Consider the following 12,979-nt stretch of genomic DNA (forward strand, 5'->3'; position numbering starts at 1 on the left):
ACATTCTACCGCTAACCTGCAACAAGGACATTTTACTGTGGCTAATTAACCTGCCAGTCAGCTTGTCTCTGGGATGTGAGCGGAATCCAGAGCACTGATTTGAGGGGGCGGGGGGCGGTTGAACTCTCCTGGTCACAGAGAAAACATACAAACTCCACACAGCTGGCACCATAGGTCGGAATTCTACCTGGGTAACGGCACCAGTCTGTGCTTTATGGAATAGTGAAACAGACAGTCTCAGTCAATTGTGTACAGCCTATTGTACAGAAAATCTATATGGCAAAACTTTAAAAATTGGCAATTTGTTCTATTTGTGTAATTCCAATGTACTTGACTTGGTAAATAGAGCTGCACACCCATTTAGAATCTATATTGAGAGAGAACTTTTTTGTTAGTGAGAAATCAACATGAATGTGTGTGATCAATGAACTTGATTTTGTATTATGCCAGTAACCCAATAAAATAGTCCAGGACAATTTGCAATATTAACAAGTAATCAGATTAAACCTAATATTGTATTTTTGGGAATGAGCCAAATAAAAAGATATTGGGGTGAGAAACTGAAAGTTTGGTTGAAGAAGTAGATTTAATCACAGAAAAGTTGGGAAAGGTCTATTAGAGCATTTCATCATTTAGGAGAATTGACAACTTAAGGTATGGACAATATTGCTGTTAATTAAGGATAATTTGTCTCCATTATGACGTAGACAAAGCAATCCAATCAATTTATTCCCATGTCATCTTGCTACTCAACTTAATCTCACTTGCATGTCGAATGACTCACATTTTGATACATCCAGTGTTTACCTACTTTAAAGAATAATTTACAGTAACTGAATAAATCAGCACATCTTTTCCATTTAGGAGGAAATCAGAGTACCAAAAGGAAACCCACATAGTAACTGAACAAACTGCACAACTGCCTTAGGTATCTCTGTCTATATATTCCTTTCACACTTGTGCCTTCAGTTTATATCTGCTCATTCCTTTATTATCCTTTCCAAATTGAAACACCTCGACGATAAATTTCATCTGCCATCTAGCCAATCATTCATCTGCTCTTTTTTGTTTCTCTTTAGTTTATGGCATCTTCCTCACAGTTCACAAAATATCCATCTTTGTTATCTACCAGTTTGGTGCCATGATCACCAAAGTTCAAATTATTGAAGAAAGCAAATTCTGGTACTGACCTGTGGAGTACTGTACACTTCCCTCCAGTCTGAAACACCTTTCTTTGCTACAGTTTCATGTTCCTTAACCAATCTTCTGCCCATGCTCTTAACACACAGACTATTCAGCCAGCCATACTGGCTTCCAATACAACAATCCCATCAATATTGTTCCCTCTATTTCACTGTAGCCTTGCAACACTTCCTCTCCGACATATTGAAATAAAGGCCAATTTATAGTAGGTAATAAATCCAAGGCATATCTTTGTAATGTGAGAAGGAAATGGAGGTTGTGCAAATTGCACAGATATAACACCTGAGATTAAGATCAAGCATGTGTCCTTTGAGCCTTAAGACACTAGCACCAAGCTTTGATACCAAAGTCAAAAGTAACATTTGTTATCAAAATACGTAATTGTTACCATAAATCATTTTGGCAGGCATTAACAGAAAAATAAAGGAAGATACACAATTTATGGGGGGGAAAAAACTATGAACACTGAAAAACAACCAATCTGCAAAAAAAGACATTGTGCAAATAAAAAACTGAGAATATAGGTTATAAAGAGTCTTCGAAAGACTTGTTGTAGTATCAGTTCAAAGTTATGGTGAGTAAAGTTGTCCACACCAGTTCAGGAACCTTAATTGATCCAGGACCTGTTGGTTTGGGACCTAATGCTTCTATACCTCCTGCTGGTTGGTTGTGGCAAGAAGAAAGCATGGTGGGGTTTCTTGATGGATACTGCTTTCTTGTGGCAGCACTCCATGTAGATGTGCTCAGTGATGGGGAGGGCTTTTCCTGTGACGGACTGAGCTGTACAGGCCACTTAATGTAGACTTTTCTGTTCCCAGGCATTGATGTTTCCCTACCATGCTGATGCAAACAGTTAAGATACTCTTTGATGTGCATCTCCAGAAGTTTATCTAAAATTTAGGACATGCCAAATCTACACAAACTTCTAGGTAGAGGCACCTTCGTGCCTTCTTTGTGTGTTGAGACAGATCCTCTGATATGACAATGCCCAAGGAATTTAGAGCTACTGACCCTTTCCACCTCTGATCCCCTAATGTGGACTGGCTTATGGATGTGATTTCTTCTTCCTATAGTCAACAATCAGCTCTTTGTCTTGTTGTGTGAGAGGTTGTTGTGGCACCATTTAGCTAGACTTTCAATCTCCCCCCCTACATGCCATTTCGTCACCACCTTTGATTCGATCAACGTGTCATCAGCAAACTAAAATACAGCATTTAAGCTGTACTTAGTTAGACAATCATAGATATAGAGTGAGTAATGCAAAAGGCTAAACATATAGCCTGTGGTGCACCCGTGCTTATGGTGAGTGTAGTGCACGAGTTCCCAACCTTTCTTTGCCATGGACCCTTCGCATTAACCAAGTGGTCCGTGGACCACAGGTTGGGAACCCCTTGGTGTATAGGCAAAGTTGCCAATCTTTACTGACTGGGGTCTGGAAGTGAGGAAATAGGGGACCCTGTTGTGCAGGGAGGCACGAGGCCCAGGTTTTTGAGATTAGGGGATCTGTATTATGGGGATGACAGTGTTGAATGCTGAGCTGTAGTCAATGAAGAACACCCTGACATCGTCCAGGTGTTCGAACTGAGTGAAGGCCAATGAAATGGAATGTCTTGTTGACTTGTTAGATGGTAAGCTAATTGGAGTGGATCCATGTTGCCACAGTATACAAAAGGCCAGGAAAAGAATGTTGGGACAGGCGATGCACGACTAGAGAAAATGTGACATCTATTTGCTCATGGGTACTTTTCCTACATCTAATGATATTAAGAAGGATTTATTTTTGCAACAAATACAATTATATTTTAATTGTCATGTTTTAACATGTCATATGATTAGATTCCTGTAGGCCAATGTCTGAGTGATTCACATCAGAAGTCTATAAATATTCTGAAACTATTATTTGAGATTAAAAGTAGTCAAGCTATTAATAATAAACTAGATAAATAAAATAAATATGATTGGATTGAAATCTTGATTGAACAATTTGGCAATTCTAAAATGTTAATACATTGTCTTTCTTATGAATGATAAATCTATTGAATGTTTCTAGCATTTTATTTTTATTTCAGACTTCCAGCATCCGCAAAGAAATAAGAATACTCCCAAATATAACATAATAACAAACAGATTGAAATCATCAACACGAAAGCCACCTTTCCCATTCTTTTCCATTGTCTCCACCTTCAAAATGTAAAGACTCAGCTGGCTCAATAAATCCTTAGAAATAAGTTTAGAAATATCAGGGGGATCTTCCATGGACAAATGGGGGAAGAATGATTTAATAGATTTCCATTGAAAGTTACAATAATTAAAAGTGCATTCAACGGTACCAGGTGCAATGATGTAAATATTTGTGTTGGTATTCTCAATAGAAGAAGAATTGTTAAGTAATTTATTCACTGTGCTGTTGAGCACAGAAACATCAGGCCCTCCTAGGTCAATAATTCTGACAGATTCTTGATCAGATTTGATATTCAGGAGATGTCTTAGAGGCATATAAGTGTGATAAAATATCAAAGTGTATTCCCCCTGATTAACCACAGTATCCTTTAAATGGAGAGATTTTTCTAAATAGGAAACACAAGGAATCAGGCCACCCTAGTGCAGAGAGCCAAAAAATACTGAACACAGAATGTCAATCACAGTTTTCCACCTCAACATCTTATGTTTTAAAACACAATGAAGAACAACTGGTACAAGAAGTGGACTAAGAAACCGCCCTTCCTGATGACAAAAGAAAGAAAGAATAATGGGAACAAAATAAGCCAAAATTAAATATTCAGTAATTGGTGATGCAATTGGAAACACCTTCAATAAACTCTGTTTAACTTGCTGCCTCCTTATAATACTACAGCCAAATTTTCTGATTATGATTTGGATACCAGAAACTACAGCTGACAGATGAAGAGAACCAGTAGCACAAGGCCGTTCATGATCAGATGTCTAAACCAGGGGTGACTCCCATGAGTAGAAAGATTTTCTGTTTCCAAGTTGTACACAATGAAACTGAGAGGAGTTAAAGCTGGGACTTTTTTCTTTGGAGCGTAGAAGAATGAGAGGGGACTTGATAGAGGTCTACAAGATTATGAGAGGCATAGATAGGGTGGATAGTCAGTACTTGTTTCCCAGGGCACCAATAGCAAACACCAGAGGGCATAGGTACAAAATTAAGGGAGGGAAGTTTAGGGGAGACATCGGGGGTAAGTTTTTTACACAGAGGGTTGTGAGTGCCTGGAATGACTTGCCAGGGATGGTGGTGGAGGCTAAAACATTATGTTGAATCCCATGTTTAAAACATTAGGGGTATTTAAGAGCCTCTTGGACAGGCACATGGATGAAAGAAAAATGGAGGGTTATGGGGTAGTGTGGGTTTAGTACTTTATTTTAAGGATTATATGGGTCAGCACAACGTGGAGGGCTGAAGGGCCTGTACTGTGCTGTAATATTCAATGGTTCTGTGGTTCTAAGTGATATAAGAAAAACCTTTTCTTAAAGTCAATGGTCATGATCTGGAAGTCAATCAAATAGGCATTGAATGACAATAATCGGGGGAAACTGTAAGAAACTGTGGAACAAGGTGGAAATTGATAGCTTCCTTATTGTTCCTGTAGGAAGCTTCTGCACAAGCTAGATTTGCCCCCTAGACCTTCTGTAGCAAGCACTATTTCTTCAGATTCCTATGATTTCTTTATTGAAATATTCATTGGATTTCTGTTTGATTTTCCTGCTGTAAATCTATCCTTTCTGGGAAACTAGGCATTGTGGTGGTATCTCTCACTTTCAAAGGCAACAGTTCCTCTGTTCAGACTAACTACATTCAATTTACGGGCTATGTTTTAGTTAATTATATAAAACATAACACTTTCCAATACTGTACTTTCAAAGAAAGCACAGTTACCAAGGTGCTTGATTTTGAATCCCATCCTCGTCTGAGATTTGCAATGGACATTATCCAAAAGGTGAGAATTGTTCAGTCTCAGCTGCTGAGAGTAGAAGAGCAAAAGGCAGGATCCCATTTGTTACTCATCAGGCATCTAAGAGCACAATTCAGATAGGATCCGAGGTATATCGAACTTTAGCAACACAACAAGCTAACTTCTAGAAAAACAAAATGAATGTTTACCACAAAGAATCCTTTTTATTTGTAGAAAGCAGAAGTGAATAGATATTTTACCTGCCATAATCTCTGGAGACTGAGAAAATTCATCAGGGTGTATGTAGCCTGTTTGTGGAGCCAGACACCACAGTATCCTGAAGAGCCCAAAGGACAACCACATCACCTTAGGCTCCATGAAAAGCAATCAGTAGAGAAATAGAAAATTTTACATTTTAATGATGGTTCCTTCAATACATAAGCCAAATGTCCAGCTATACGAAAACAGACATCTGTATTTTGCTGCTTCATTTCCTTTCTCCAAATCTGATCTCCCCTGAAGCTTCACACACTATTTTTGAAGTGCAAAACCAGAAAAATATTTAGTAAGCATTTACAAAAATCAAATTTAGTTTTTACTATCTATGAAAATTAGTATGCTCTTAGTCCTTAGATTTTGGGCCTTGGGCTTGTAGTTAAAATAGCCTGTAATAAAAGAGTCCACATGAAAGACGTTATAAAAACTTATGTTTAAAATATTGAACACCATAGAATCAGACAGCATGGAAATAAGTCCCTTGCTCACCAAATCTACTATGATTATAAAGCAACTTCTTGCACCTATTGTACTTTTAACTCCTTTTTCATTTTCCGCACAATCCCATTAACTCCCTCTTCATTCTATCACACACCATGCACACTGGGGGGCAGTTTACAGTGGCCAATTAACCCCAAAACTGCATAACTTTGAGATGTGGAAGGAAACCAGAGAACTTGAAAGAAACCCAAACATTGTCAGGGCGAATGCACTAAATCCACATAGAAATGGAGATCAGGATTGAATCCAAGTCACTGGAGTTATAAGATAGCAGTTTTACCAATTGTGTTAATCTTCACGGTGGTAGATAAGCAATATACAGTATACTGTTTAATCCCTAGTGATTATTAAATTCAAATACCTGAACAGATACTGCTAGTCTGTTTTAGAAATCAGTACAGGCAGTCCCAGAGCTATGAACATCCGACTTACGAACGGTCTGCCATAAAGCCTATTATATTAAAAATTTGTCAGCTCAAGGAAGGAGAACGCCGTCCACCATTTTAAGTCAGATCGTGTTGCCATTAACACTGTGTTGAGTGTGTAACTTTGTATTTGTATTAAAATTTTCTTAGCAAGATTCACCCTGACCTCCCTTTTCCAGTCAGCACCACCCCCACTTGTCCCATTTAACCTGTCTCAGTGTGGGTGGACTTTAGGACCCGGAGGAGCTCTTCCACCTACTGAGTTCCTCCAGCATTTTATGTGTGTTCCTCAGGATTTACAGCATCTGCAAAATCTCTTGTGTTTATAAGCAGAATGAGAGTCATTCACAAACAGAAACTAGACTCTCTTTTCCATGTTTATAATGGAGCTGAGGAAAGGGTCTCTTTCCTGCAGTGACAAAGCAAATTTGGAGCTCTAGCACGTTAAATCATTAGTTTTGACCTTCTGGCTCCCTTACTCTCTGAGGCACTCTCTTCAATCAAGGTCTTTCCCATCTGTGCTAATATTAGTATTAGTGATATTGTAGAGAAGTGTTTTGGGAAAAATCACTCCTCTAAAAAATATGCACTTGATATATGCTAGTTGTCTACATTTTCTTTGCCAAAAATGGCCACACCCAGTAATTTAATGTTGTATCACAAACACGAGGTCTGCTAATTCAGCAAGAGCCCAAGAGCGCCACAGCGCACCTGAACAGGCAGTACAACGGTGAGGTAGAAAGTCTTGGGGAATGGCTACAGATTCTGTGCGCATCTGCCCATTCCCCCTCCCTCTCACACTCTCAGTTGACACTCTCTTAATTCAATAACCAGTATTCGCGGCAATCCTACTGGAGAATTACCTAGAAAAAGTAGCACACTCCCGCCACTTGTTCAAGCACCCAACGGTTTGAGCGAATCTGATTGGCTGTTTAACTGAGCGGCAGTGACTGGATACAGTCGGTTAAAAGTGTATGGCATTTTCCAATATTAAAGCACTTACTGCTCCACACAACAGATGCACAAAATAACTCATCCAAATGATCCTTTAAGATAAACATTTAGCTGGGTTAAGTTTAGTTTGCATTTCTAATTCTGCTGTATTGTAACTTTCAAAGATTGGCATCACCAGTGAGATTAACTTTTATTTTCTTATTGTCATACTTGGCTCAATTGAATTGCTGAAGCAAAAAGACAGTAATTTTAACTCTTCTTTACTGTTCTAGTCTAATCTGACCAGGACTTTAATGATAACTGCCAAAACTGAGGCTAAGTGGCAAAATTCAGCCACAATGGCAAAATGGAGGGAATCCAAGTGCCAGACTCCCAGAAGGTTAATTTACAGCTTGAGGCTGTGGTAAAGGAGGCAAATGCAATGTTGGCATTTATTTCAAGGGGAATAGAATATAAAAGGAAGGACATAATGCCAAGGTTTTATGAGACACTCTTCAGACCATACTTGGGGTAATGTCAACAGTTTTGGACCCCATATCTCAGAAAGGAAAGGGTCCATGCTGCCTATGGGGTCATTGGAGAGAGTCCAGAGGAGGTTCACAAGGATAATTCCAGGAGTGAAGGGGTTAACATATGAGGAGCTTTTGGCAGTTTTGGGGGTGGGGGGAATCTCATTGAAACCTACCGAATGTTGAAAGGACTGGATAGGGTGGACGTGGCGAAGATGTTTCCTATGGTGGGGGTATCCAGAACAAGAGGGTACAGCCTCAAATCTGAAGGGGTGACCTTTTAGAACAGAGGTAAGGAGGAATTTTTTTTTTAAATCAAAGGCATAGTGAATCTGTGGAATGCTCTGCAAAAGACTGCGGTGGAGGCCAAGTCCGTGGGTACATTTAAGGCAGAATTTGATAGTTTCCTGATCGGGCAGGGCATCAAAGGATACTTCGAGAAGGCAGCTATATGGGGTTGACTGGGATCCGGGATCAACCATGATGGAATGGCAGAGCAGATTCGATGGGCTGAATGGCCTAATTCTGCCTCTATTTCTTATGGTAAGAACAGCGTGGACAAGGCATGTTCTACCAACTAAATTTTCTTAATTTCCAAGAAATTTGATTTTTAAAAACTTTGAGATCTGCTGCCTACAAACGTACATATTGTACTATCCATTCACAGCAAAATCTTCAGCGCCTACACCTGACTTGTACCTTTTGCCTCCACATATGCTGCTTGGCCTGCTGAATTCTTCCAGTATTGCTTGTTGCTCCATATTCCAGTATCTGCAGTGTCTCTAACCTCCATCATATCTGTTGGACATTCTTAATTGAGTTTTGGAGCTTGGTCACACTGAAAAAATTAAACTGATAACACATTTGCTGTGGAGGTGTGCAGTGATATTTAAATAAAATGACTGAAAACAGGAAATGGTTAAAGGAATTATAACATGGTATTAATAAAACATACAGGGCCAATTATACTTTACTGGGATGTAGTCACTGCAAGTGGAAATTATTTGTGGTAGTTGAATTTCTGAACTAGTGAAACAGTATTGACAAGCCATGTTCTGTTCTAATCCAATTGTACAATCATGCATATTACATTCAAACTAGGTAAATATTGGGAGAAAAATCCCGCCTAACTGATTCTTAAACTCGGTGGACCTGTGGCCTAAAAGGAAAATCCAATTGAAAAGGACTGACAAGGAAATGAACTTTAACTCCAAGCAAGGGCCTGTATTCATTAGGAAATGAGGAGAACCAAAAAGTTAATTTAAAATGTAATAGTAATCTTGAAGATCAAAATAAAACCACCAGCTGCTCTTTTGGTCTGTAAAGTTATTAATTAATTTAGATAAGCTTATTGAAATTGTTGGTTTCCCAAATAACGATGGTACTATTTGAGATGTAATTGATATAATCAATTTAAACTCAACAGAATCTAAACCATAATTCTGTCCTGATGAAGGGTCTCGGGCCCAAAGCATTCTGTTACTCTTTTCCAGGGATGCTGCCTGATCTGCTGAGTTCTTCCAGCATTTTGTGTGTGTTGTTCTGGATTTGTTGCATCCAGTGAATCTTTTGTGTGCATAACAGAATTGAACAGTAAACAAACAAATATAGAAAATTACATGACTAACAGGTTTCACAACGTTAAATTGTCTTTGTATTCTGTGGACCATTATATCTGTTCACTATTCTTCAATGGCTTCAGGAGCATGGTCAGACAGAACAATTTTATTGAAAGTGCATTGGTCTGGATGACAAATTAAACAATTATGGAACCAATTATTTAATGGGTAATAGAACAATATTTGGTCTAAAACAAACCTATTTATATGTCCTATAACATATCACTCTGCCTGAGTAGTCAACAAACAATGGGATGAGTCAAATAATTGGTTATTGATTTCTGTATTACATGAATCCAAATAAATAGAGTATAAAATACCTCACTCTGCCTGGTTAGTCTACCGCCAATGATATTGGCAATAAATTCTCAAATTTTAGGTAACCGATATTCAGTATTCATCCATTTTCCGAACAAACCCTGCCCCCCCCCCCCCGTCATTACCACCCAGTTTTGTTCCCCTTCCAATGCCTTCATGCCCTTAACCCACTGGTTCCAACTGATCATCATCCCTCGCTTATCTGATTCTGCACACTCTTGTGTCTCTAATTCCACCCTTCCATTCACCCCAACACACACAAAATGCTGAAGGAACTCAGCAGGCCAGGCAGCCTCTACGGAAAAAAAGTACAGTCATTGTTTCAGCCCGAAACCCCTCGGCAGGACTTCTGTACTTTTTTCCCATAGATGCTGCCTGGCCTGCTGAGTTCCTCCAGCATTTTATGTGTGTTCTCAGATTTTCAGCATCTGCAGATATTCTCTTGTTTGTCTTCTATTCACTCCAGCTGGTTCCATCTGCCTGTTGTGTTCCTCTCTCCTTATCTGTCTCAAAACTCCACTCCTGCCGGTCCCATCCCTACCTAGTTCCATCTGGGTAGCATCCACCTCATTGTTTGATTCCACCTTTTGATTGCCAGGCTCTGTCTCACCATCTCCCCACTTGCATTCTCAGTCCTGTTGCAGGGTCTCAAGCTGCCTCCACATTTCTAACCTGACCCACAGAGTTCCTCCAACAGTTTGTGTTTTGCTCCATGTTCCAGCACTTGCTTCCCCTAAATATACCTTATGATGTCTTAAGAATGTTAACATGCATTAATAGACAATTTAAATTTATAATATGAATTTATATTAGCTAACAAACCATTTTAATCGAATGCTTTGAAACTTATAGGCAATAATTGGTTTTGAAATCACAAGGGGCAGTTGGGTGAACAAAATCTTTATTGGAATAATACTCATCAGGGAGCCACTTGACTTAAGTCAGGAAATTAATACAGCTGGTTCTGCAAATGAATACATGTATCTGAGGAAAAAATCTGATAGGAAATTATGCTGTTATTTAGTATGTCGATCCATCAATAGCAAATCAGTAGCGAGAGGATTCTGTCCACTACAATAACAATTAGGAGCAATCAACAGTTACCATTAAGACTTTCATGCATTCAGCTATGTGGTGGATCCATAAATTGATTGACAATGTTAAGAAAAGCTGAAATACACTAATAATGGATCATCTTCCCTTTGATTACGCTAAGTAATGAGGATATAGGTGTAGAAAGCTGAAAAAAAAACACGGATGCCTTTAATACCAAAAAGTATCATCTCAAATAAAACTTCTAATCTTGCCCAGATGAAGGATTTTGACCAAAACATTAACTGTTCATTGTTCTCTGCAGATGCTGCCTGACTACGAGTTCCTTCAGCAACTCACTTTTTCATCCAGATTGCAGCACTTGAAGTCTCGTGTCTCCAAACTATGGTACTCATCTTCATTTGCCTAAAGCTTTGATTTTGTCATTACCATATCCAATTGCATTTTAATCTACATTTTTTTTTACTTCACCATCTTCCTACAGCTACCTTTTTTTTTTACACAAACCCTGTTTCAATGTTCATTTCCTTCAATACCAATCTCTCAGAATTTCATGGAGACATGAGACTGCAAACGCTGGGATCTGGAGTAAAAGATAAACTACTGGAAGACTCCACAGTCAATGCAGATGGCAAGTAATATCTCCTCCTCACTGACAATCAACACCAGTGCGTCTCAAGGATGCTTCCTTAGCCCACTGCTCTATTCTCTCTACATCCAAGACTGTGTAGTTAGGGACAGTTCAACACCACCTATAAATTTGCCAACACACAACTGTTGTCAGCAGAATCTCAGATTGTCATGAGGAGGCTTACATGAGTGAGACAGATCAACTGGTTGAGTGGTGTCACAACACAAACCTTGTATTCTATGTCAGTACAACCAAGAAATTAACCATGGACTTCAGGAAGGGAAAGTTGAAAGAACACACACCAGTCCTCAGGGTGACCAGCACTGGAAAGGGTGAGTAGTTACACGTTTCTGGGTATCAATACCTCTTAAGTTCCACCCTTGGTACAACATATTGATGGAATTATGAGGAAGGTACATCAGCGACTATATTTCATTAAGAGTTTGCGAAGGTTTGGTATGTCATCAAAGACTCCAGCAAATTTCTACAGATGTACTGTGCAGAACATTCTAACTGATTGCATCACTGTCTGGTAAGCAGGGGCCGCTGCACAGGATTGGAAAAATCTGCAGAGGGTTGCAAACTCAGACAGACTCCCCAGCACTGAAGACATCTTCAAAATGTGATGCCTCAGAAAGGTGGCATCCATTATTAAGGATCCCCACCACCCAAGACATGATATCTTCTCATTACTACCTTCAGAGAGAAGATTCAGGAGCCTGAATACACATTCTCAACGTTTTAGGAACAGGTTCTTCCCGCCTGCCATTAGATTGCTGAACAGACAAGGAACCAGTCCATGAACACCACGTCACTCATTGTGCTCTCTTTTTTTGCACTACTTATTTAATATTTGTGCGTGTGTGTGTGTGTGCCCTTAACTCCTGGTGGAGTTGTCGGGGTACTGTCATGACGAGCTTTTTGCACCGATCTTCTTGGTGATTGCTCATCGTACGGCGTGTCGTGGGCATCTGAAACCTGGCAGAGCCCATCCCTCTCCGTTAATATTTATATAGTTATTAATATATATTTCTTATTGTTTTATGTACAGTGTTGCATTGTACTGTTGCTGTAAAACAACAAATTTCACAACATGTCTCTGATAATAAACGTTATTTAGATTCTGATTAAACAGGTCAAGCAACATCTGTGGAGACTAAAGGATAACTGGCATTTCAGATCCTGCATTAGGATTAAGAGTATATTGGAAAGATAGCAAGCATATAGAATTGAGGGAGAAGAGTGAGGCAGAGGCTTGAATGCCACACCAGAGTTACACACAGTTAATGCTGGAGGAACCAGCAGATCAGGTAACATCTATGGAAATGAATGCTGTTTTGGGCCAAAACCTTTCTTTGGGGCAAGGAGAGTTTTGTTTGGGGAGGGGATGGGGTTTTGTAGAAGAGAGAGAGGGGGAAAGGGGAAGGGAAATAGATCTATGAAGGGAAGATGAAGCTGGGAGTAGGTGGGGAGAAAACACTCAGACAGAAACCAATATGTGATAAGAGGAAACATCAAAACTGATGGAAACTGAGGACAATGTGGGAATGGGGAGCTAACATAACATTCAACCAAA

At 39.4% G+C, this 12,979-nt stretch overlaps 1 pseudogene; it reads right to left on the reverse strand.

Moving 5' to 3' along the window:
• Positions 1-1,659: 1,659 nt before the first annotated feature.
• On the reverse strand, positions 1,660-5,480 carry LOC140724599 (GPI mannosyltransferase 4-like; annotated as a pseudogene).
• Positions 5,481-12,979: the final 7,499 nt, after the last annotated feature.

Source organism: Hemitrygon akajei, chromosome 3, assembly GCF_048418815.1.
Source record: "Hemitrygon akajei chromosome 3, sHemAka1.3, whole genome shotgun sequence".
NCBI classification, from domain to species: Eukaryota; Metazoa; Chordata; class Chondrichthyes; order Myliobatiformes; family Dasyatidae; genus Hemitrygon; species Hemitrygon akajei.